The sequence below is a fragment of the Chelonoidis abingdonii genome, chromosome 3 (genome assembly GCF_003597395.2).
Source record: "Chelonoidis abingdonii isolate Lonesome George chromosome 3, CheloAbing_2.0, whole genome shotgun sequence".
Classification (NCBI taxonomy): Eukaryota; Metazoa; Chordata; order Testudines; family Testudinidae; genus Chelonoidis; species Chelonoidis abingdonii.
This window is the reverse complement of record NC_133771.1, coordinates 21,666,892-21,689,822: the sequence shown is the minus strand read 5'-3', so window position 1 is coordinate 21,689,822 and position 22,931 is coordinate 21,666,892. Positions and strand designations below refer to the sequence as shown.

Genomic DNA, 22,931 nt, shown 5'->3' with positions numbered 1-22,931 from the left:
CAGCACAGTTACTCACAGAGTTACTCGCAAAGTTAACAGAGGATGAATTGCAGGTACCCGAGTGTGATACGGACAGCAGCAACTTATCAGTGCTTTGTGCATTCACAGAGCAGCTGCATACGGTAAACCTTCGCTTATGGGCTAGGGAAAGAAGCACTGATTGGTGGGATAGCATTATCATGCAAGTGGGGGATGACAACAGGTGGGTACAGAACTTTAGGATGAGTAAAGCAACCTTCGTGGAGCTATGCGCTAAGCTGTCCCTCGACCTGTGGTGCAAGGACACCAGATTGAGAGCTGCCCTTTTGGTAGAGAAATGTGTTGCAATCACTGTGTGGAAGCTGGTGAATCCAGACTGCTACCAGTCCGTTGCAAATCAATTTGGAGTAGGTAAGCCCACTGTTGGGGCTGTATTACACCAAGTGTGCATGGCAATAAATCGTATCCTGCTGCGGAGGATCGTGACTCTGGGAAATGTGCATGAAATAGAGGATGGCTTTGCAGAGATGGGTTTCCCTAACTGTGGTGAGGCGACTGATGGCACACACATTCCAATTTTAGTGTCAGATGACCTTGCCTTTGAATATGTCAGTAGGAAGGGATACTTCTCTGTGGTGTTGCAGGTGCTTGTGGATCACCGGCGGGCGTTTCACAGACATCAATGCAGGCTGGTCTGAAAAGGTGCATGATGCACGCATCTTCAGGAGCAGTGGCCTGTACAGAAAGCTGCAGGCGGGGACTTTCTTCCAGACCACAAGATCACAGCGGGGGATGTGGAAATGCCCACAGTAATTCTGGGAGACATGGCTTACCCCTTACAGCCTTGGCTCATGAAACCTTACACAGGGCATCTGGACAGCAGCAAGGAGCGTTTTAACAACAGGCTGAGTAGGTGTCGCATGGTAGTCGAATGTGCCTTTGGCCGTTTGAAAGCTTGCTGGAGTTGTCTCAATGGCAGGCTAGACCTTACCAAGGATAATATTCCCATGGTCATAGCCGCGTGCTGCACTTTGCATAATCTGTGTGAATCTGTGAAATGTTTGCTCAGGTGTAGAGGACTGAGACAGAGCACTTGGCTACACAGTTTGAACAGCCAGATGCTAGGGCTGTCAGAGGAGCCCAAAGGACTGCTATTAACATCAGAGAGGCTTTGAGGAACGATGAAGGGCAGTAACACATCTGCCTTGGAGTTGCTTCCCTGGAGCATCCATGTACAGTTTTGGGCCCCAAGATCCATGCAACAAAATGCTTTAGAAGCCTGTTCCCAAGAGTGAATTGATTGCTGTACAATTTTGTAGAACACAGAATAAAAATGCTGTACCATTAAATACCCTAGCATTTGTTTATTGTTAAAAAGGGTAAAATCTCACAATGGTGTGTAGCTCCAGCTATCATTGTGCAAGCTGTGAGAGGGGGCGGAGTGATGGGGACACTCAGGAGTTCTGTGAAGTGAAAAGGAAATGGGGGCATAGAGGGGGGTGGCGTTGGGGTTGAGTGCAGCAGTGGAGATCGACCATGGATCTGCTCAGTCTGCAGCAGTATCAAAGACTTGAGCTTCGCTGTCTGATCCGCCATAACTTTTATCATCCGCTCTGTTGCTTGCCTAGCAGCATTCTCTTTTCTGTCCTGCCTTTTGGCTTCCCAGCACTCTTTGCGTTCCTTCGTCTGTCTCTCATCGCACTGCAGAACCTCCCAGAACATATCTTCTTTGCTGCGCCTAGGGTTCTTCCTTATCTGCAAAAGCCGGTCCAAGGGGGTGTGTGGTGTGTTCCTCAAGGTCTGTGCTGAACAGAAGAGGAATTGTTACATTCCAGCAAATGACTGAAATCTTTTAGTAACAAGGGCTAGTAGAAATCACTTTCTATCTGAACTCTAGGCAGGCACACAGCTCCGTAAGCACCCCAATCATGGTGAATGTCAAGAGTGGGGGGAAGGTGGTTGTGCGTACAGACAAACAGTCACGGCTTGCAGGGCAGCTTTTCAGGGAACTCATTGTAAAATTATCACACCCTTTTTCACAGGCAGCCAACCTGCTGGCTGACATTTCGTTGCTGCAGGTTACCAGGGAAACCAGGACCCAACTGCTGAATGCTTGCGGCTTTCACCCTGGTCTATATGCAACTCCCAGCTCCAGTGATTGCTAAATGGCATGGTGCAATTTCCTACAATGGGGGAACTAACAAGGCTGCAATCCCTTGGAATCTGTGAAAGAGAATTAACAAGTACCTCTTTGAAACTTTCCAGAGCCTCTCTCTGGAGGATTCCCTGCAGATCTCGATGTCCATCGACACTCTGCTTGGCCAAGCAGATTAGCTACACAGGGTAATGTCCAGCTCACAGAAAACACTACCTGCCTCCCACTTTTCAATTCCCTACACAAGCCATAGCAACTTACCTGGCATCTCATCTGCTTCTTGCTCCCCATTGAGCACTTCTGGAGTGGAGAAAAGTTCCTGGCTGCCTGCCGCGCCGGGTGGCCCCACTGGGAGCAATACATCCTCTTCTAGCTCAACTTCTTCATCCAGAATTTCAGCTTCTGGGTTACTCCTTCTTTTTGCTACCTGCAAAGTATCCACGGGGCTATTGGCGATGGAGGTGGGGTCACCACCGAGGATAGCATTCAGCTCTTTATAGAAGCAGCAGGTCTTGGGTGCACCACCGGAGTGATGGTTTGCCTCCCACACTTTATGGTATGCCTGCCTCAGCTCCTTTATCTTTGCTCTGCACAAGCCTCGAGAAATTTGCCCATATGTGTCCCGATTCCTATGGGGCAATTGCAGCTGCGACTGAACAGACTCCTCTCCCCATATATTTATCAGATCCAACAACTCAGCGGTGGTCCAAGCAGTACTGGGAGGGTCCTCTGGGAAGCCAGCAAGCAAGAAATGAGATTTAAAATTCCCATGGCTTGCCAGGGGGCGGGGCGGGTTGGCTGCAGGGCAGCGGAGTTCAAACCGCTAACCAGAGAGGCAGCATGGGAATTGTAGGACATTTTCTGGAGGCCAATAAAATTGAAAAAATGTCACCTTGCAGTGTGTATGCCATCGTTCATTTGTTGCCAAAAACTGGCGACAAAACTTGCCAGTGTAGACACGTGCTATACTGCCCAATTCTAAAACTATTGCATCTAGGTTATATATTCTAATACATGTTCTTTCACATACATCAAAACTATCATGCTGTCATATATGCAAATAATGCACACAACTGTCAGAAACTGGAAGCAATAGATACAATATAATAATTTTTCATTTTCTTACCAAATTTCAAGAGCTAACATTAACCAGGAGCCTGATTCTTGGCTCAGTTCATAAACATCTATCGTCCCTAGAGAAGAACATGAAAAAAGGATTCTCATGATTCAAAACTGCCTTTTAGTTTTTTGTGTATCCTGAGCATTATAAGCCAAAGCTTCCACAGTTTTAGTATTATTCCAGTGTTGAGTGAGTAATGATCTAGTTAGAAAAAGTGCATGGGGCTAATCTTTGCTCAACCAGGAATCTGGAAAGTTGCCCTTTGCTTGTGCTGTTATAATCATTTATAGCTAAAAATGTAAAACAATTAGCCATTTTGGGCATATTTTGAATATATATCTATAGAATATACATATAAGATGCGTTTTAAACTAATTTTGTTTTCTTTGAATTCTGGTTGAATTACAAAAAGGCTCTTACTTCCACTTTAGCGCTCTGTTTTTAAATAGCATCAATACAACTCATTTTTAACTCGCTTTTCTATGGGAAATCTCTTTTTTCCATGCTGAACTTCTCAGCAGTTCTTGTAAATCTGTCAAAGAGTATATGTTAGTTCATATTGAGAAATTTCACAAACTGGCATACTTGACAACCACTGAAGGTCCTAACCCTGCCTACCCTTACTCCTGCATGTATTCTGACCTCTATATTTAGTCCCATTGACCTCAGAGGGGCTAAATAAAACAATAAGCAATTGTAGAACCAAACCCTAAAATCCCATGTAGCACAATACAAAAATCTAGATAGAAACATATACACATATACCAGTACATTGCTTTATGTATCTGTTCAGAAAAACAAAAGAAAGGTAAGTCCATACATAGGCAACTCTCATGGACTTAAATGCCCTTAGTTTCACATTCTTCTTCCCTGGTTGACAGATTCCTGTCCCCCACCCCCAATAATTCAATAGACAGGGGAGGAAGTAGTATATGTTCCTTCCCAAATTAGCTCTTAAACATTTTGGTTGCATATTTGCCACTTGGAAAGGTTTTGCAGGGGCCTGGCACTCCTTTTTAAAAAGTGTGCATTTCAGTTTTCTGATTTCTGACACTTGTGGTGTCATGCCATAATTGTTTCCATCTTGTCAGGCATGGCAAGATGACATAACATGACGTGACTTGTTGTAACCAAACATAATCTGAAACATTATTTATTTGGGGAAAACACATTTTTTTTCGCATCTATGACTGATAATTATTTTGGATAGTAAATAGCCAACCCAATATGATGTCCCTAGACACAATTACACTTGTTGAAAGCAGTATTCTTCTTATATCTCATGAAATCTCTTAGAATCATAGAATATTAAGGTTGGAAGAGACCTCAAGAGGTCATCTAGTCCAACACCTTGCTCAGCCCCAACTAAATCATCCCAGCCAGGGCTTTGTCAAGTTGGGCCTTAAAACCCTCTAAGGATAGAGATTCCACCACTTCCTTAGGTAACCCATTTCAGTGCTTCACCACCGTCCTAGTGAAATAGTGTTTCCTGATATCCAACTTACACCTCCCCCACTGCAACTTGAGACCATTGCTCCTTGTTCTGTCATCTGCCACCACTGAGAACAGCTTAGTTCCATCTTCTTTGGAATGCCCCTTCAGGTAGTTGAAAGCTGCTATCAAATTCCCCCTTACTCTTCTCTTCTGCCAATTAAATAAGCCTAGTTCCCTCAGCGACTCCTCATAAGTCATGTGCCCCAGCCCTCTAATCATTTTCATTGCCCTCTGCTTGACTCTCTCCAATTTGTCCATATCTCTTCTGTAGTGTGGGAGCCCAAAACGGGACACAATACTCCAGATGTGTCCTCACCAGTGTAGAAAAGCTGACTAAAATCAAGGAAACTTTCACCTTTGGTTGCTGTTATGGATTGGTGAATTGATTTGACTAAATGGATTTGACCAAAATTGGAACTAAATCCAAAAAAGTTATAGCAATCATTTGACCAAAATTGGAACTAAATCCAAAAAAGTTATAGCAATCATTTTTACCTTTACTTATAACAAAGCTCATCCTTTTCTTTATATATTTAACTGAACAGTAGTATTCTATACTCCATATAGATAGATTTGGTTATTTATTGACTGTATCAACTATAGGGCTATGTTTGTTTAATTATGTTCCATCTCTTGTTTGTTATTGAAATGTGTCAGTTTCATAAATTAAATATATTTTCCACACATGAATGCTAATGTGTTACAAGACAATGGGGTTATTTCTGTGTTACTTTTGGGAAAGTCTAAGCCATCTGAAAGAGGATGATGCATCTTCTATAACTGAGTATAACTAGGAGCATATTCTTAAATCAGGTTTCAGAATGGGAGCTATGTTAGTTTGTATCAGCCAAAATAACAAGGAGTACTTGTTTGATGAAGTGGGTTTTAGCCCATGAAAGCTTATGCCCAAATAAATGTGTTAGTCTCTAAGATGCCACAAATACTTCTCATTATTCCTAAATCAGTCACTCTAACTGACTATAGTATGTGGATCAGAAACTCTGTAGCCAATGTTTACCTACTCAGTGTCTGTGGAAAGACACTTACATTGTTCCCACATATATCAGGGCTAAGTTAGTTCTGCTTAAACCATGGATGAATTTAACTCTAAATACTTAATTCAAACTTATCAAAGCAAAGAAATTGAAAATTAAAAGTTAAACTCTATTCATAAGTAACTACTTTTGGCTTACTATAGTAGGGTAGATATTATACAGGCTGTCTGAGCTAAAGCATTATATCTATCTAATATTGCATGTTGGGAAGAGACATAGTTTTAGCCTTGCCTTTGAACTTTAGCTTTCAAATTTGTTTGCTTTTATGAGCAAGACCTTTTATTTCATGTGCTTATCTGTCTAAATATAATTTGGCTTTTAATAGTGTCCTACAATGTATGTGTTTAATTATAGAACACTTACAATTTCAATATTGAATCCGATCATGAATTATATCTGCAACTGCTCTCTTTAAGTACAGAGGGACAAATAAACACTATAAATAGACAGCTGTATGTATAAAAGGCCCATGAATTTCCTCAGCTAAAATAGTGTTCCTCATGTACCTACACAGATTTTGTGGAATAAAACTCTGTTGGAATTTGTTTAAGAATAACAGGGGGCAAATTAAATTTTCAAGTGGAATTCAGAACAATAGTCATATTTTCTGAAAGGCTACTAATTCTAGTGAAGCTGTTTCAAAGGCCACATTCTTTGCAGGTCACCATGGGAGGCTAGCTCTTTTTATAAAATGATAGCACCCTTTTGTTCCCTGAGCTCTCAATTACACCTGCTGTGTCAATTTTTTTTATAAGAGTTCTGCTTGGTCTAGCATGGACTGGTTGTCAAATGAATAGAGAACTGCATTGTAAAGGAATCTGCCCTGTTTCTCAGTACTTTGTCTGACAATGTTTGAAGATGCAATTAACTTTCATGAAACATAAAATAACAGTATCTGAGGCCAGAATTATCAACTGATATTATCCCATGTGTTACATTCCTAGAACACTGACGATAAAGATGGGAAACGCCCTATAAAATGTCTCATCGTGAACAATGCAGTTTTTCTCTCCTTGATATTTTGATTTGGTAAATCTGTTGTTAAATTTCATTTGCTTAAAAGGATCAATGAGTCCAGCTGAGCTACAAAGGCTAAGTAAGACAAAAGAGCATTTTCCTGCAGTAAAAGTCTTTCAGATGCACAGGTTGAAGGTAGACTCACTTGCTATTTCTTTGTCATTTTTAGCAACTCTTTCTTCCGTGTTTTTCCACGGAGGTTTCCCATGGTTCATGCTGAATTAAAAATGTGTTCCTTTTTTTCTGTCATGAGACTTGTCTGCCTTTCAAGAATAAGCCTATTGATCTACTTCTGTGGCCCCCATTACTGGTATATCTGAGTGCCTCACAATCTTTAATGTATTTTTTTCCTTACAATACCCTTGTGATGTAGAAGTTGCTATTATCACCTCTTGAGAGACGGGAAAAATGAGGCACAGAGACTTTCCTGAGGTCATACCTGAAGTCTTTCTCCTGAGTCTCAGGTTAGCTCCCTGAGGTAGGTACTGGAAGGTTAGGCAAAATAATTGGATTTTAAGGAGCTGACAGTAATTGTCTTTCTCTATCGCCTTTGTCCCTGCATGTGTTTTAAGGACTGCTTCCTATGTTTAGAGAAAGAGAAAATAAAGGGGTAGCCTGCGAAAAGTGCAAAGTTAAGGCATCTGGGTGTGGGATCTGAAGTCATTAATTAAGCTGATGAGCCTGTCTGATGTCAAAAGGCATCTGAATGGGGGATACCAGCAAAGGAAGATTTTTTTTGTGTCCGGACTTACTTCGGAGACTGTAAGAGAATTTAATACAGGATTGACAAAGTTCAACTTTTCAGAGATTCTTCTGAGGTCAAGTGAAAGCAAAGAAACAAAAGACCAGAGACCAAAGCATAAAGGTGCCTGTGAAGGGAGCAGAGAGGTTTGGATCTGCAGAGAAATTAAATAAATTAAAGCTAAAAGACATGGGAGACAAATAATCCAGAGCTCACCTGGGGAAGGCAGAGAAGCCTAGTGCAGTAATACACTCTCTCTGTACAGCTCCACTAGTCCCTTTGCCTGTGCCACTTGGAGTACTGTGTTTTGCTCTGGACACAGCTAGTGATGGGATAATAACCAATATTTCAGCTCGACATCAACCTGTGTTAACCTGAAAAGAATTTTTTTTTTAATATTTCAGTGAAATTAAAAAGTTGAAAAAATAATTTTAGGTTGAACAAAATGTTCCATTTTGTTTGAGTCTTTTAAAACTTTTTATAGAAATAAAATTGAAGAAAAAATTGGAAGGAAGAGTTGTTTTAAATGAAAAAACCCAGAACATTTTTGTAACAAGGTGGCCTGCCCCTTTAATGGGCAGGATGTTGTGGCCAGCCAGAGCAGTTCAGTCAGCCCCACGTAGGCCATAATCAGCCTTTCAGCCTGAGGGGGCAGGGAAGGAATAATGGGGGCAGGTGTCAGCCGGATGAATCTTATTTCTTCTCTTTCCTACTCTCTTCTTTTGCCTTCTGTCTAATAAGAGTCTGACTTAGCCAGCCAAGAAAATGTATTTTGCAAAATTTCTGTAAGCCTGTGACCAGAAAGGCAGCTAAATCCAGTACCCTGAACAGCCTAGTGCTGCTACAAGTTTGCCAGGTCTCAGAGGCCTGGTCTACACTGGGGCAGAGGGGGACCAATCTAAGTTATGCAACTTCAGCTATGTGAATAACATAGCTGAAGTCGACATACTTAGATCGACTCACTGTGGTGTCTTCACTACGGTGAGTCAACTGCTGCGGCTCCCCCATCGACTCCACCTGAGCCTTTCACGGGAGAGCACTTGGGGATCGATTTATCGCGTCTAGACTAGACATGATAGAACTACTCCCGCTGGAGTGATTGCTGCCTGCTAATCCGGTGGGTAGTGTAGACATACTCAGAGAGAGTGGTGAGACCGTGTGTTGTGCTTGTGTTTTGCCAGTGAGGATGCAAGTGAGAGTCAACATTAGAATCTTCATTTTCTATCTTTTGCTGTTCTGCTCTCCGCATCCTTTGTGTGTGTGCTTGTCTTGTTTTGTCTTCTAGGAAACAGGATTGAATTTCAACAACAGCAGTCACAACAGCTCTGACCCATCACAACTAACTTCACTTTCTCCCAAAAGCACAGTTATGTCCATTTTTAATTGCATCTTTGAGACTGTCAGACAAGGGGTAGGGGAGGTTCCTTCTAAAAACTCTGTCCAGTTAAAGAGAAAAGGAACAAGGAATATTGTTAAAATGAAAGCCTTAATTAATATTTTATATTTTAAATGCTTCCACTGTTATTCCTTCTTTGTCTGTATCTTTAAGAAAAGGTTAAAAGGATTTGGTACTAAGCATGGTAATAAGCAGGCTGAGGTCTTTGTGTACCAAACCTGAGACCTTCTTTAGTGCTGTTTAATGTTGGACAGTGACAAGGTCATGTCATGTCAACACCTTTGACTCTTGGGCCCTTTGTTCTATCTAAATTAATACTGTAATGAGTTAGGGCTGTATTGATTTATAGTTATTAGCAGAGCAGTGTATAAGAGCAGAAAATGTTCTTCAGTATAGTTACACTCATAGATGACTTATGCCTCCCCAGACTGGGGGAAGGGGGAGCACACAATCTAAAAGGGGACACGTGGCCACTCCGTGTATCTTCTCTGCCCAGTGACTCCCCCTGCCTTGCACCCAGCCCACAGAGCAGCGACCCAGCGGCTGGTGTGAGAAGTGGCTGGTCCCACTCCCCCCGCACCCTGGCTGCCAGGGACTGGTACTGAGCATGCTGGGGGGCAAGCACAGAGGAAGGAGGACAGAGCCCCTCTCCCTCCCCTCCAGGCAGGCCACCTGGGGGGGAGCACTTGACTCTGCACGCCCCCCCCATGCATCGCCTCTGATGACACTAGCTAGAAGAACAATCACAAGGACTATTATTCCTCAAGTCTCAGGGCAGTGTGCTTTTCATTAGCTGGGACTGGGGGAAATTCATCTGACAAACAGTGTTGCAACTGTATTATAGTGGTGATTATACCTTCCTCTGAAGCATCTGTTAATGGCCACAGTCAGAGCTATTTATCTATCTTTGGTATTTCTAAGACACCTATCACCTCATCTTATTGATATTTCTGTACCAATATTTTAGTATCTTACACTACCTGATATCTTAGTACCAATATCGAAGGTTATAGTGAGATAGATAAATCATTGGCCTTTTCGAGTCCGACTATTTTTATGCTATGTAGAAGAATGTTACTTGCCTTGTGAATAGAAGAATTACATCTTTCTGGTGTCCATGTGGTGAGAATTCTCTGTCATTCTCCCTGATGGAGTCACTTAGGAACAAAATATGTGGGACTGGATTTTGATACCCTAATTTATGTTGATGTTCATGTTAATTCATGTAAAAGCAGCAAAGAGTCCTGTGGCACCTTATAGACTAACAGACATATTGGAGCATGAGCTTTTGTGGGTGAATACCCACTTCGTCGGATGCATGCACGACAAAGTGGGTATTCACCCACAAAAGCTCATGCTCCAATATGTCTGTTAGTCTATGAGGTGCCACAGGCCTCTTTGCTGCTTTTGCAGATCCAGACTAACACAGCTACCCCTCTGATACTTGACATGTTAATTCATGTCTCTCAGAATGAGTAGAGCAAGGTATTATTCAACTCAAGTAACAGCATTGAGATCTGTCGCTGAATGGACAGTTCAATCATTCTTATCAATGAATTCATTTCCAAGAATGTTTACTTGGGAAGTGAGGTCAGTGGTTTGCTATGCAACATGATGGGCTATAATTTAGCAAAGGAAATCCTTGACATTTTTGTGTGGTTTTTGTCTTGTTCTTTTAGATAAAATTGTTAGAGTTTAGCCAAATAGCCTGTGCTTATTTTATAGGGACTTGTTTTACTAAAGGAATGCAGTCCAATCACTGCAAAGCAATACTTAGAGAGAATAGCTTTTTATTATTGCTTTTAAGTACTCATTGAGCAGTGGCTGATCTACAGCCAGAAGAGAAGCAGATGATGTGATGTTTCACTTCTTTTTAATTTGTTGTCCAGCGACACTACTTTTCCAACAAAGGGCCTCCTGACTTTCTGAATTGTTTTTAAATTAACTGAAAAAATATTACTTTTGAAAGGTGAAAGCATAAAGAATTACGTGCAACCTGATCAGTTGTGCTACATCCTTTCATGTACTACTGCTTGCTAATAGTCCTAAATCATTAGCTTGGAGGGACTGGTTTTTTGGACTAGATATGATTTTGCATTGCATGTGCTCAGTTACGCTGTTGTCTTTTTACATTTGGCTTTTTTGCAATCGGTGCCTCTACTGACCTCCACTGGTAGCAACAGAACAGCTATGGTGCTGCAAAACTGCTCATAACCCATCATGCTAATCCTGTCTATTGTGCCAAGTCATTAATTTAGTACTGTGCTGTATGTCAGCTCAAATGTAAGGTCAAAATAATATAATCTTTCCAGTTTCTCCCCTTTTGCCAGAGGAATGACTTTTCTCCCTCTTCCATGATGGTAAATATATTCAAGAGATGAAAACCTGCTAGCAATTTCTGTGCTCACCAATCAGCAACACAAAAAAACAAACCACAGTTTCCTAGGCGGAGTGGGAATTTATAGGGAATGAGAGCTACCACGCACATGAGCCTGTATATTCCGCATTATATGTTTTTAATTTAAAATGCAATAAATTAAGCCTTAATGATCAAGGTGCAAGGATGGGGATTAGAGACCAGCTGGGAGGTGTTGAGGACCCTAAGCTGCACACATTGTGCCATTAACACTTCCCTGTCATTCATTCCCATGCACCTCCCTGCACCTATTTCACTATGGGTACTGCAGTGCAAGATGAAGATAAAAAATTAAAGTGCTTACTAGTGATGCTGGTTTTTCCTGGCTCTTTCTGAATTTCAGTTTGTTGCGGGGGCATGAAACTTGCTGTTGGGTCCCTCTGAATCTGTTTCATGGCTGTGTTTAGTTTGCAGATTTGTCAAGGTCTGCAGTGAGTGCAGGAAATAGAGAGATTCCATGTTGTCTGGTGGCTAAATGGAATGTGTTGGAGACAGAATCCAAGGTTCTTATTAGAGTTTGGCCAATTAGACAAATGTTATCCCTTTTCTTTAATGGTTCGCAAATGGACTTAGCATTTTCTGAGTCTGTTCATTAGTTCTGTGGCACCTTATAGACTAACAAACGTTTTGGAGCATGAGCTTTCGTGGGTGAATACCCACTTCGTTGGATGCATGTCATCCGACGAAGTGGGTATTCACCCATGAAAGCTCATGCTCCAAAACGTCAGTTAGTCTATAAGGTGCCACAGGATTCTTTGCTGCTTTTACAGATCCAGACTAACACGGCTACCCCTCTGATACTTGTTCATTAGTTGTAATTGTTCAGTGAACGAAAATCAGACCATGGGTTGTTTGAGATCTGTGCTATCCTTACTCATCATTTTTTATTGCTACAGTGTGACTGGCCACTTTAGTCACATGCTATTGTTTCTGTTTCCTGATTAGATAAGCGTGAGTAAGAAGGACTAGGAGGGCACGATCAAGCTACTAGCCGTTTATTCTCTCAGGGTGAGTGGGAGCAATCTGTGAGATTAAGAGGAGCTAGGCTGGCAAGATTTGGGAATTTTTAAGACCCTGTCCTCAGGGTCACGTGAGCCAGATCTTTCTTAGAACATCAGTACTGGAGGTACAGGAGGAAAGAGGCTGGCCTGTGCACTTTTTTATTTTTAGCCAGGCTTGCAAAACTGTTAGCCACCTACCATCTGATCACAAACTTATTGATTCATCACATCCTATCATCAAAAAAACAACCCCCTGACTCTTGCTCACCAGCCTCTCTGTATCACCGTCACTGGACAACGCCATGTATCTCAGTGATTAGAAATAAAAATAGGAAATGGCCCCGTTTTGTGGACCTGTCCATGGTGGTTTTACAGACGACAGTGTTTTGTCCTGGTAAGAAAGTCATGAGAAAGTGTAGAGTTGTCCTGGCAGGAATGTGTCTCAGAGAAGCTTTGTGTTTTATTTTAGAAGTTATTATTCTCATAGAACAGTCTGTACATTTGGGTACTCCTGCTTCCTGCACTCCAGGTGCGAGCCCTGGGAACATGAGCTCTGTTGGGGTCTCCACAAAGAAAGAGACAGTCTCTTCCCTGCTGAGCTAACAGTTTAAATAGATAAAAGGTGAGAGGGACAGTGACTTGTACAAGGTCACACAGCAGATCATGAGCAGAGAATAGAATGTAGATCTACTGAGTCCCAGTCCAGTGCACCCAATCCACTATAGCACACCATCTCTGAGTTTATGTACCATTATTTTCCATTACTTATGTGCTGTGCATCTGGTAAGATAATTTTAAAATGAATAGTTTATAAAAAACTCAGGAAATTGTTTAATATGTTTCAGCTACTTTTTAAATATAATCTATAAAATCTCTCAGGGGGAAAAAAAATCCCTATATACCTACATAATTTCCAGTCTCCGATCTGCTGTGTGAGTATGAAATGTGCTATATGAAGTTTGCAAATGCATGTACTGCATACATTACAGAGAGAAGAATTAGCATTTTCCTCTGGACCCTAAGTAGAACTTAAATTGGAAGTCAGAATGTCAAAGAAGAGAGATCTAAGTGTGCCTTCTCCTTATGGAAAGTTCAGTGCTTGGGAGTTCTTAATCAGGATTGTCAGACATTTCCTGCACATTTTCAGCCACCAACGGCAGGCGTAGGTGACTCCCTCCTTGCTGTCGAGGGGCGGACAGAGCAGTACTGTGTGATCTGCTGCCCACTGAGCCACCTGCAAGTCGTTTCGCTCCAGCTGTGGTAGAGCTCATGCAGAAACACAGCCTAGAAAGAGCTGGCTTCTGGCCAACAACACTGTTAGGGGTTTTCAGCTTAATTCTTTCACTGACCTCCTCCTGAGAAGCATAATTCATTAAGTACAGTATCATAAAGGCCACAGCGATTAGAAACAGAAGATACTGAGCACCAGTGTAGCAAGTAAAGGAGTGGTTGGCAATAATGTGGATATAAAAAGTACTTGCTCGCTTGCTCTGAAATTAGGAACAGGCTGAGAAAGAAACCTCTCCAGCTTTGCTTTCCTGTGATCTAGGAGTATATGTTTAAATGAATAATATTTAGGCTGTGCTACTGTAAATCCTTGTGCAGTGCCCAGCAGTTTGTCCAAAGACATTACTGCACTCCAGAGCAAGGGTGGGTGGCGGGGACACCTGGACATGAATAAAGCACTTGGCAGAGACCACTGCAGTGATCAAAAATGTCAGCTCCCCACTTCACTACCAGTTGAGCTTGGTGAAAAAAAAAAAGAGAGGAAAGAAACTGGGCTGGAGAACGTTTAAAGCCTTTTTTATAAGTTCTTAAGACCCAATTTAGCAAAGCATGCTCTTAACTTTAAGCACATGGTTAGTTCAATTTTACGATAGGTAAATATTTCAATAGTGCCTAAGGCTCAGATCCTCAAAGGTATTTAGGCACCTAACTCCTACTGATTTCATGGGGAGTTAAATGTCTGCCTTTGAGGATCTGGGCCTAACTGATTCAGGCACCCAAGTCTCATTGAAAACCGATGGGATTTATGCTCCCAAATCACATCAGGGCTTTTGAAAAATTTATCCTCTATTCTTACCTTATGAAGGCAATAGCAGTAAGCCTGGATAAATTGCAAGCTTCATGGGAAACCGAGCTAAGAGCCACTTTAGCTGCATCCTAGTGGAATAATATTGGCTGTAACATTAAACAGTCCTCAGTTGACCTAGAGTTACAGTTGATTCAGCTGAAGATCATCCTAGTACCTCCTCATGTTTATCTAAGGCATAAAAGAGGATGATAAATGTAGGAGGTACAGCAAAACCTCTGGTTCATTGACACACATGCTGTGAGATTGCCTTAAGGTGAAAGGATTTTGGAAAAATCTGTGACCAATAAATTTTACTTTAAATGTGGCTATCCTTGACCGCCTGAAAATGTCATTCTAGAAATAATAAAGGTGGCATCCTCAGACTTGGGTTTCTTTGGCTTAGCCAAATGGTTTATCAGAAGTGGAAATCTCTTCAAATGATTAAGATAATTATAACATCTTATCAGAAATGGCAGTCCTTGAGCAACTCCCATATAAATGATGGAAAGAATTTGAAATATTCATTACAGACTTAGCATTATCTTTATTTGTTTAATGGTGAAAAATTGAATTTAACTTACAACCTACAATTTAACCTGATAAGTTATACAACTTCTGTGCCATTATATTTTTTCTCATATCTCTTTTTCACTTCTTTTCTTTTCTCATAACATCCTGCTTCTGTACTGAACTCTCTGTGGAGGATTATTCTCCTTCATCTACTGAACTCTTTATATCTTCTAGAGCAGGGCTCAGCAACCTTTCAGAAGTGGTGTGCCAAGTCTTCATTTGTTCACTCTAATTTAAAGTTTTGCGTGCCAGTAATGCATTTTAATATTTTTAGAAGGTTTCTCTCTATAAGTTTATAAACTATTGTTGTATGTAAAGTAAACAAGGTTTTAAAAATGTTTAAGAAGCTTCATTTGAAATTAAATTAAAATGCAGATCTTAGTTTAGTGCACTGGTTCTTAACCTGGGGTGCACACACTCCCGGGGAGTGCGAAATGCCCTTTCTGGGGGTGTGAGACATGCGAGATTTTTTTAGAAGGTAAAGCATCGAAAACACAAATTAAGCACAGGCACATAAGTACAACTACTTTGTTTGATCAAACCTATGTATATATTAATGTTATACATGTTTTAACGATTACTGTAATGTACAAAGTTTTAAAGATTTTAAGTTTTCAAGTTTTTAAGCTAATTGTAGTGCAATTTTTTGTAAGGGCTGCAGAGCACCCGGACCAGGCCAGGAGCAGAGCCCTGGGATGGTACCCCAGGCCAGTAGGAGGGCTGAACATGGCTGGAGGCCCGGACCCCGACTGGCAGGGAGCCGGGCCGGTAGGCTGGAACCCCAGACCGGTAGCAAGGTGAGTGGGGCTGGCGGCTGGTATCCCAGGCCGGCAGCAGGCTGAGCGGGGCCAATGGCCGGGACCCCGGCTGGCAAGGGGCCAGTGGCCTGAACCCCAGACAGGCGGCGGGCTGAGCGGCTCAGCCCATTGCCGGTCTGGGGTTCAGTCCACCAGTTCTTGCCAACCGGGGTCCTGGACACCGACCCTGCTCGGTCTGCTGCCGGCTGAGGATTCCATTCACCGAGGCTGGCAGTGGGCTGAGTGGGGCTGGCGGCCGGGATCCCAGCTGGCAGCAGCATGCCAGTAAAAATTGGCTTGTGTACCACCTTTGGCACGTGTGCCACAGGTTGCCAGTGCCTGTTCTAGACCTGCCTCCTTCTATCCATATTTGCTCTACAACAGTGGGACACACTAAACAATATAATTTGATAATGACATTTAATGTTAAGTAATATCTTTAATATGAATGAGATATCTACATGTGTAACTTGCACTTTCATAGAATAGCAGGGTTGGAAGGGACCTCAGGAGGTCATCTAATCCAAAACCCTGCTCAAAGCAGGACCAATCCTCGGACAGATCTTTACCCCAGTTCCCTAAATGATGCCCTCAAGGATTGAACTCCCAAGTGTGGGTTTAGCAGGTCAATGCTCAAACCACTGAGCTAGCCCTCCCCCAGATTCTAAAGAAGATGATCATTTAGTTTGACCTCCTGTATAACACAGGCCATAGAACTTCGCCAAAATAATTCCTAGAGCTTATTTTTTAGAAAAAAACCTCTAATCTTGATTTAAAAATGGTCACTGATGGAGAATCCACCAGGACCCCTGAGAAGTTATTTGTTATCAAATTTGAGGTGCATCTTTAACTGATGTATTTATTTATTGATAATAAATATTTGCTTACATTTCAGTAGGAGAACAAGCCTGTTCTAGAGCTATAGTGCAGGAATTCAAATTGCAAAATTGATGCAGTGCATATATCTTAATAAATAATGGCGATAGAGCATGACATTTCTTTACAACATTTCACATTGTGGTTTTTTTTAAATATAAAATTTATTCCCTTAATTTTGCCAGGCTCACACATCTGAATGCAAATAATAATGCATGACAGTGAACAACCTGGTTTAAAATAAACTGTCATCAGAATTTCTGCATTGTAAACTCAAATGGATGGTTATTCTGAACCTGGACATCTTGTTTCAGCTTTATTAAATATTTTGTTTCTCTACTGAATTAGGTTTTTAATGCACTTACTCAAATTTTATGGGAGATATAACTCCTCATGAGGATAGAGAATATGAGGTTTTTTGTAACAAGTACTGTAGTAAACATTGCAGTGTCAGTTTACTTGTCTTTCCTTTGTTCGGACATACTGTGGTTCTTCATGTAAAGGATATATGTTATCTTCTTTGAAAACCTGGAGACTACTTAAAGCATTCATAATGTAATGCAGCAAGCCTTTCTGGATATGGGTTCCTGAATGTTAAGTGGCCATAAATACATTTCACTGAAAACTGTTTCAAATACAAAACTCACATGCTTTATTGGCAACTGTATACCATTACCGAGCCATTAATCACCATTGACAATTGAAAGACACAGTCTCTCCTCATTATCGAAACACATCACTGTGCAACTTGCTGAGAGCGAGATTGTGCCTTATGGACCATCATGCATGTGAGAGGGGCTGCACTGCAGCCAGAAATGCTAGGACTGAGCCAGAATTCCTTCTGGGGGCTCCCAGGCAGTGTGCACAGTCCTGGCAGCTGTGCTACTCTTGAAGAGACTGCAGCATGTTTTGGCGAGAGAGCCCAGGCCCTCTCTGCTGAGGATTTTTAAGTTCAAGACCAGGACCTTTGACTTGGAATTATGTGGGAAGCCATTGCAATACCTGAAAAACCTCTGAGTGATGTGCTTATGGTGTCAAAATACACTGTTTAACACACGTACCTGGCTTTTGCTAAGTGCAGCTCTGGAAACACTGATCACCAGGACGCAGGGAAACAACTGTCCTTCTGGCTCATATGTAGAATAGGCCCATCATCATCATCATGTATTAGCCCTGGTCTACACCGGGGGAGATCAAGCTAAGTTACGCAACTTCAGCTATGTGAATAACGTAGCTGAAGTTAACATACTTAGATCAACTTTACTGTGGTGTCTTCACCGTGGTGAGTGGACTGCTGCTGCTCCCCCCTCGACTCTGCCTGCACCTCTCGTGGTGGTGAAGTTCAGGAGTCGATGGGCGAGTGCTCGAAGGTCGATTTATCGTGTCTAGACTAGACACGATAAATCAACCCTTGCTGGATCGATCACTGCCCGCTGATCCAGCAAGTAGTGAAGACATACTGTACCCTTAGTGTCAGAGCATGTACAGATCAGTTTTAGTAACCACTTCCTTGTGTTCAATGACAGAGCAGCAACATGGTGATAAAGAATTAATCAGATAAATTAATAATTGACAATCAACAAATACAAACAATGTATACATGTCTCTAAATGATCTACTGCAGAATACACAAGAGGAGAAAGGGAGACACATAGAACTCTGAAAGGGATACCTACAAACTCTTCCCCTTCCCGACTGTCAGTTTTTTTCATTTTTTTGCCATGATTCTGTTATAGGCTTTGCTGTGGCTCTGTGATCACTCAAAGTGAAATCCTGGCTCCACTGAAATGAATTGAAATTTGCTATTGACTTCAATGGGGCCAGGATTTCACACTGGAACTCAGTGTCCAATGCATTCTTACCTCTATCTGAAATTGACACCTAGGCAGCTTGCTAAGTGGGAGAGGGCAATTGCTTTTTTTAATTTCCTGCACTGAGTGAAGCAGGTAAATGGGGCAGCATTTTTAGTTTCATCCTGAGTTAAAGGAAGGGCTACAGTGCTTCAAAGCACCCCCTGAGGTGTTCTTTTCTGAGGTAACAACGCAAAGCACCTGCAGCTTATTAGTACAGGTAGGCAATGAACTGGTGTGGACAATTTTAATTATTTCAGTATGATCCTATATAGGGTGTTGGCTAAGCTGCAGTAAGAGTAGTAAGCTAATCCACTATTTCATGACTATATGTGTCTGAGTTAGTGTCTTCATTAAAATGATAAGTCTCTCTAAAAGCTGCATATGACAAGTGACCTTACAATGTAACATGGCCCTGCAGGAAAGTATTAAATGTCAGGACTTATGATTGTAAGGATTTGATATTTATGAAGGTCAGTTCAAGTGTGAGTAATATAACATAGTATTAAATTTAAAGTAAGATCTGTGTTCATAGGAACCTTTTAAAAATACACAGCTGCCACTGCTGAAATAGTGCAGTGATAAATGATGATTTTTTTTAGATTTAATACATATTGTGAGTTGCAACCCATGTAGGGTTTGTATTAAAAGCTGACACTGTATTTTAATTTAAACAGAGGTAAGATTATTAAAACTGGCTAGCATCCAAAAATATATCAATGTTAAAAAATGTCCATTTGTTTGACTTTTTCACTCCTTTGTTTTTATTGGTATAATGCATATTTTTTTTTTAAAAAAATGCCACCTGAAATGAGCCTAACACATTCAATATTGCTCACTTGAAAATTGACATAATTTGCTTTTATTTAAGTTCTTGACTTTGTGAGCCAAAATATTTTTTAAGCTCTTCCAGTTAATAAAGGAAAACGTTGTTCCATGATGTTCAAAGTTTGTCAACATTGACTTTATTCAGATCAAGCAGCTGCATGCCATTCTAGGGTGTGCCCCTACAACTACCACAGCCCTGTGCGTGGACTCCGCCAATGGATTCACACACAACAGGGATGCGGATTTTGGGGATGACAAAGATGATGATGAGGAGGAGGTTGAAGATAGCACACAGCAAGCAAGCGGAGAAACCATTTTCCCTGACAGCCAGGAACTGTTTTTCACCCTGGATCTAGTACCCTCCCAACCCACCGAAAACGGGTTTTCAGATCTAGAAGGCGGAGAAGGGACCTCTGGTGAGTGCACCTTTGTAAATATAATCCAGCATTTAAAAGCAAGCATGTTTAATGATTAATTAGCCCTAAAGACTTGGGATGCATTCGCAGTGAATAAAGCTACTGGAAAAGTCTGTTAACGTGTATGGGGATGGAGAGTAAATCCTCCAGGGACATCAGTGAAGCTCTCCTGGATGTATTCCCAAAGCCTGTGCAAAAGGTTTCTGGGGAGCGCAGCTTTATTCCATCCTCCATGGTAGAAGACTTTACCACATCAGGCCAGTAGCACATAGTCTGGAATCATTGCATAACAAAGCATGGCAGCATATCGTCCTGGTGTTTGCTGGTATTCAAGCAACATCCATTCTTTATCTCTCTGTGTTATCTTCAGGAAAGTGATATCATTCATGGTCACCTGGTTGAAATAGGGGAATTTTATTAAGGGAACATTCAGAGGTGGCCTTTCCTGCTGGGCTGTTTGCCTGTGACTGACCAGAAATCATCCCTGCTGTGTGCCACACGGTGTGGGGAGGGGTGACGCGAACATCCCAGAGAATAGGGTGGGGTGGAGGGGTTTAGCTGGCTTTGTGCTGCATGTTAACCTGAAAATTGCAGCCCCTCCTCCTTTTAAGTGGCCAACCCATTTTAAATGGCCAACCCAACGGGTGCTTGGTATGGGACATGAGGGCACTGCTGTTTGAAACCATTCCCACATGTCAAGAAGGTTAAAGGAGCCAAAAGACTGTGGCTTACCATGTCTGCCTGCAAGCCAAATTCTGTTGCCCGCCAGCCATGCATGTGTGATCTCTCACACCAAACCGGCAGGCCCTCAATATAAGAGGCAAAATGTGACCTTGTAAAGAAAGTACACATGCTATGTAACGTTAACAGCTTTGTTCACCGTGAAAGAGTCTACCCAGTGTTCTCTAAAATATGTCTTTTTAAACACTACTCTCCCTTTTTTTCCTACCACAGCTGCAAATGTTTCAACGCACCCCGTATCATCTCCATCCCAGAGGCCAGTGAAGATTAGAAGGCGAAAAAAACGCACTTGTGATGAAATATTCTCTGAGCTCATGCAGTTCTCCCACACTGAAAGAGCCCAGCAGAATGCATGGAGGCAGACAATGTCAGAGTGTAGGAAAGCACAAAATGAACTCGAGGACAGGAGGGATGGGTGAGAGGAAAGGTGGCGGGATCAAGATGATAGGTGGAGTCAGTGTGATGAAAGAAGGTTACTAGAGGACCAAACTGATATTCTCCAGCATATCATTGAGGTGCAGGACAGGCAGCAGGAGCACAGACCGCCGCTGGAGCCCCATGTAACCAACCACCCTCTTCCTCAAGTTCCATAGCCTCCTCACCCACATGCCCAAGAACGCGGTGGGGGGACCTCCAGGCATCCAACCACTCCACCTCAGAGGACTGCCCACGCAACAGAAAGTTGGCATTCAATAAATAAGTTTTGAAGTGCAGTGTGGCCTTGTCCTTCGCTCCTCCCCTCCATTACCACCCCACCCAGTGTTTCCTTCCTCCCCCACCCTCCCTGGGCTATCTTGGCAGTTATCTCCCTATTTGTGTGACGAAGTAATAAAGAATGCATGAATTTGAAACAACGACTATTGCCTCTGTAAGCATCGATCAAAGTGGGGAGGAAGGCGGTTTGCTTACAGGGAAGTACAGTGAACCAAGGGGGCAGGTTTTCATCAAGGGGAAACAAACAGAACTTTCACACCGAAGCCTGGGCAGTCACGAAACTGGTTTTCAGAGCTTCCCTGCTGTGGTCTTCTAACCGCCCTGGTGTCTGGCTACGCATAATCAGCGGCCAGGCAATTTGCCTCAACTTCCCACCACACCATAAATGTCTCCTCCTTACTCTTACAGAGATTGTGGAGCACACAGCAAGCAGTAATAACGATGGGAATATTGGTTTCGCTGAGGTCTAACTGAGTCAGTAAAGTGCACCAGCATGCTTTTAAATGTCCAAAAGCACGTTCTACCTCATCCTGCACTTGCTCAGCCTATAGTTGAACAGCTTCTGACTACTGTCCAGGGTGCCTGTGTATGGCTTCATGAGCCATGGCATTAAGAGGTAGGCTGGGTCCCCAAGAATAACTATAGGCATTTCAACATCCCCAACGGTTATTTTCTGGTCTGGAAAGTAAGTCCCTTTCTCCAGTTGCTCAAACAGACCAGAGTTCCTGAAGATGCGAGTGTCATGTACATTTCCCAGTCATCTCACGTTGATGTTGGTGGAAGGTCCCTTGTGATCCACCAGTGCTTGCAGCACCATTGAAAAGTACTCCTTGCAGTTTATGTACTGGCTGCCTTGGTGTCCCAGGATCAAGATAGGGATATGCGTTCCGTCTATTGCCCCATCACAGTTAGGGAACCGCATTGCAGCAAAGCCATCCACTATGACCTGCACATTTTCGAGAGTCACTACCCTTGATAGCAGCAGCTCAGTGATCGTGTTGGCTACTTAGATCACAGCAGCCCCCACAGTAGATTTGCCCACTCCAAATTGATGCCCGACTGACTGGTAGCTGTCTGGTGTTGCAAGCTTCCACAGGGCTATCGCCACTCATTTGTGAACTGTGAGGGCTGCTCTCATCTTGGTATTCTTGCACTTCAGGGCAGGGGAAAGCAAGTCACAAAGTTCCATGAAAGTGCCCTTATGCATGCGAAAGTTTCGCAGCCACTGGGAATCATCTCAGACCTGCAACAATATCCAGTCCCACTAGTCTGTGCTTATTTTCCGGCCCCATAATTGGCGTTCCACGGCATGAGCCTGCCCCATTGCCACCAGGATGGCCAAATTGCCGGGGCCTGTGCTTTGAGAGAAGTCTGTGTCCGTGTCCTCATCACTCTTGTCACCACGCTGCCATTGCCTCCTCTTCTGCTTTTGCAAGTTCTGGTGCTTCATACACTGCAGGATAATGTGTGTGGTATTTACAGTGCTCATAACAGCTGCGATGATCTGAGCAGGTTCCATGTTTGCCGTGGTATGGCATCTGCATGGAAAAAAGGCGCAAAATGATTTTCAGCTGTTGATCTCACTAAGGGAGGGGCGACTGACGACATGGCTTACAGGATTGATTACTGTACTGTTTCAGCAGCCTCCGCTGTCCCTTGGAATTCTAGGTTGAGCTCCCAATGCCTGATG

The 22,931-nt window shown here is 42.5% G+C and overlaps 1 pseudogene; it reads left to right on the top strand.

The window, feature by feature from the left end:
* LOC142046549 (uncharacterized) overlaps positions 1-21,227 on the top strand; it is a 96,286-nt pseudogene extending 75,059 nt beyond the window's left edge.
* Positions 21,228-22,931: the final 1,704 nt, after the last annotated feature.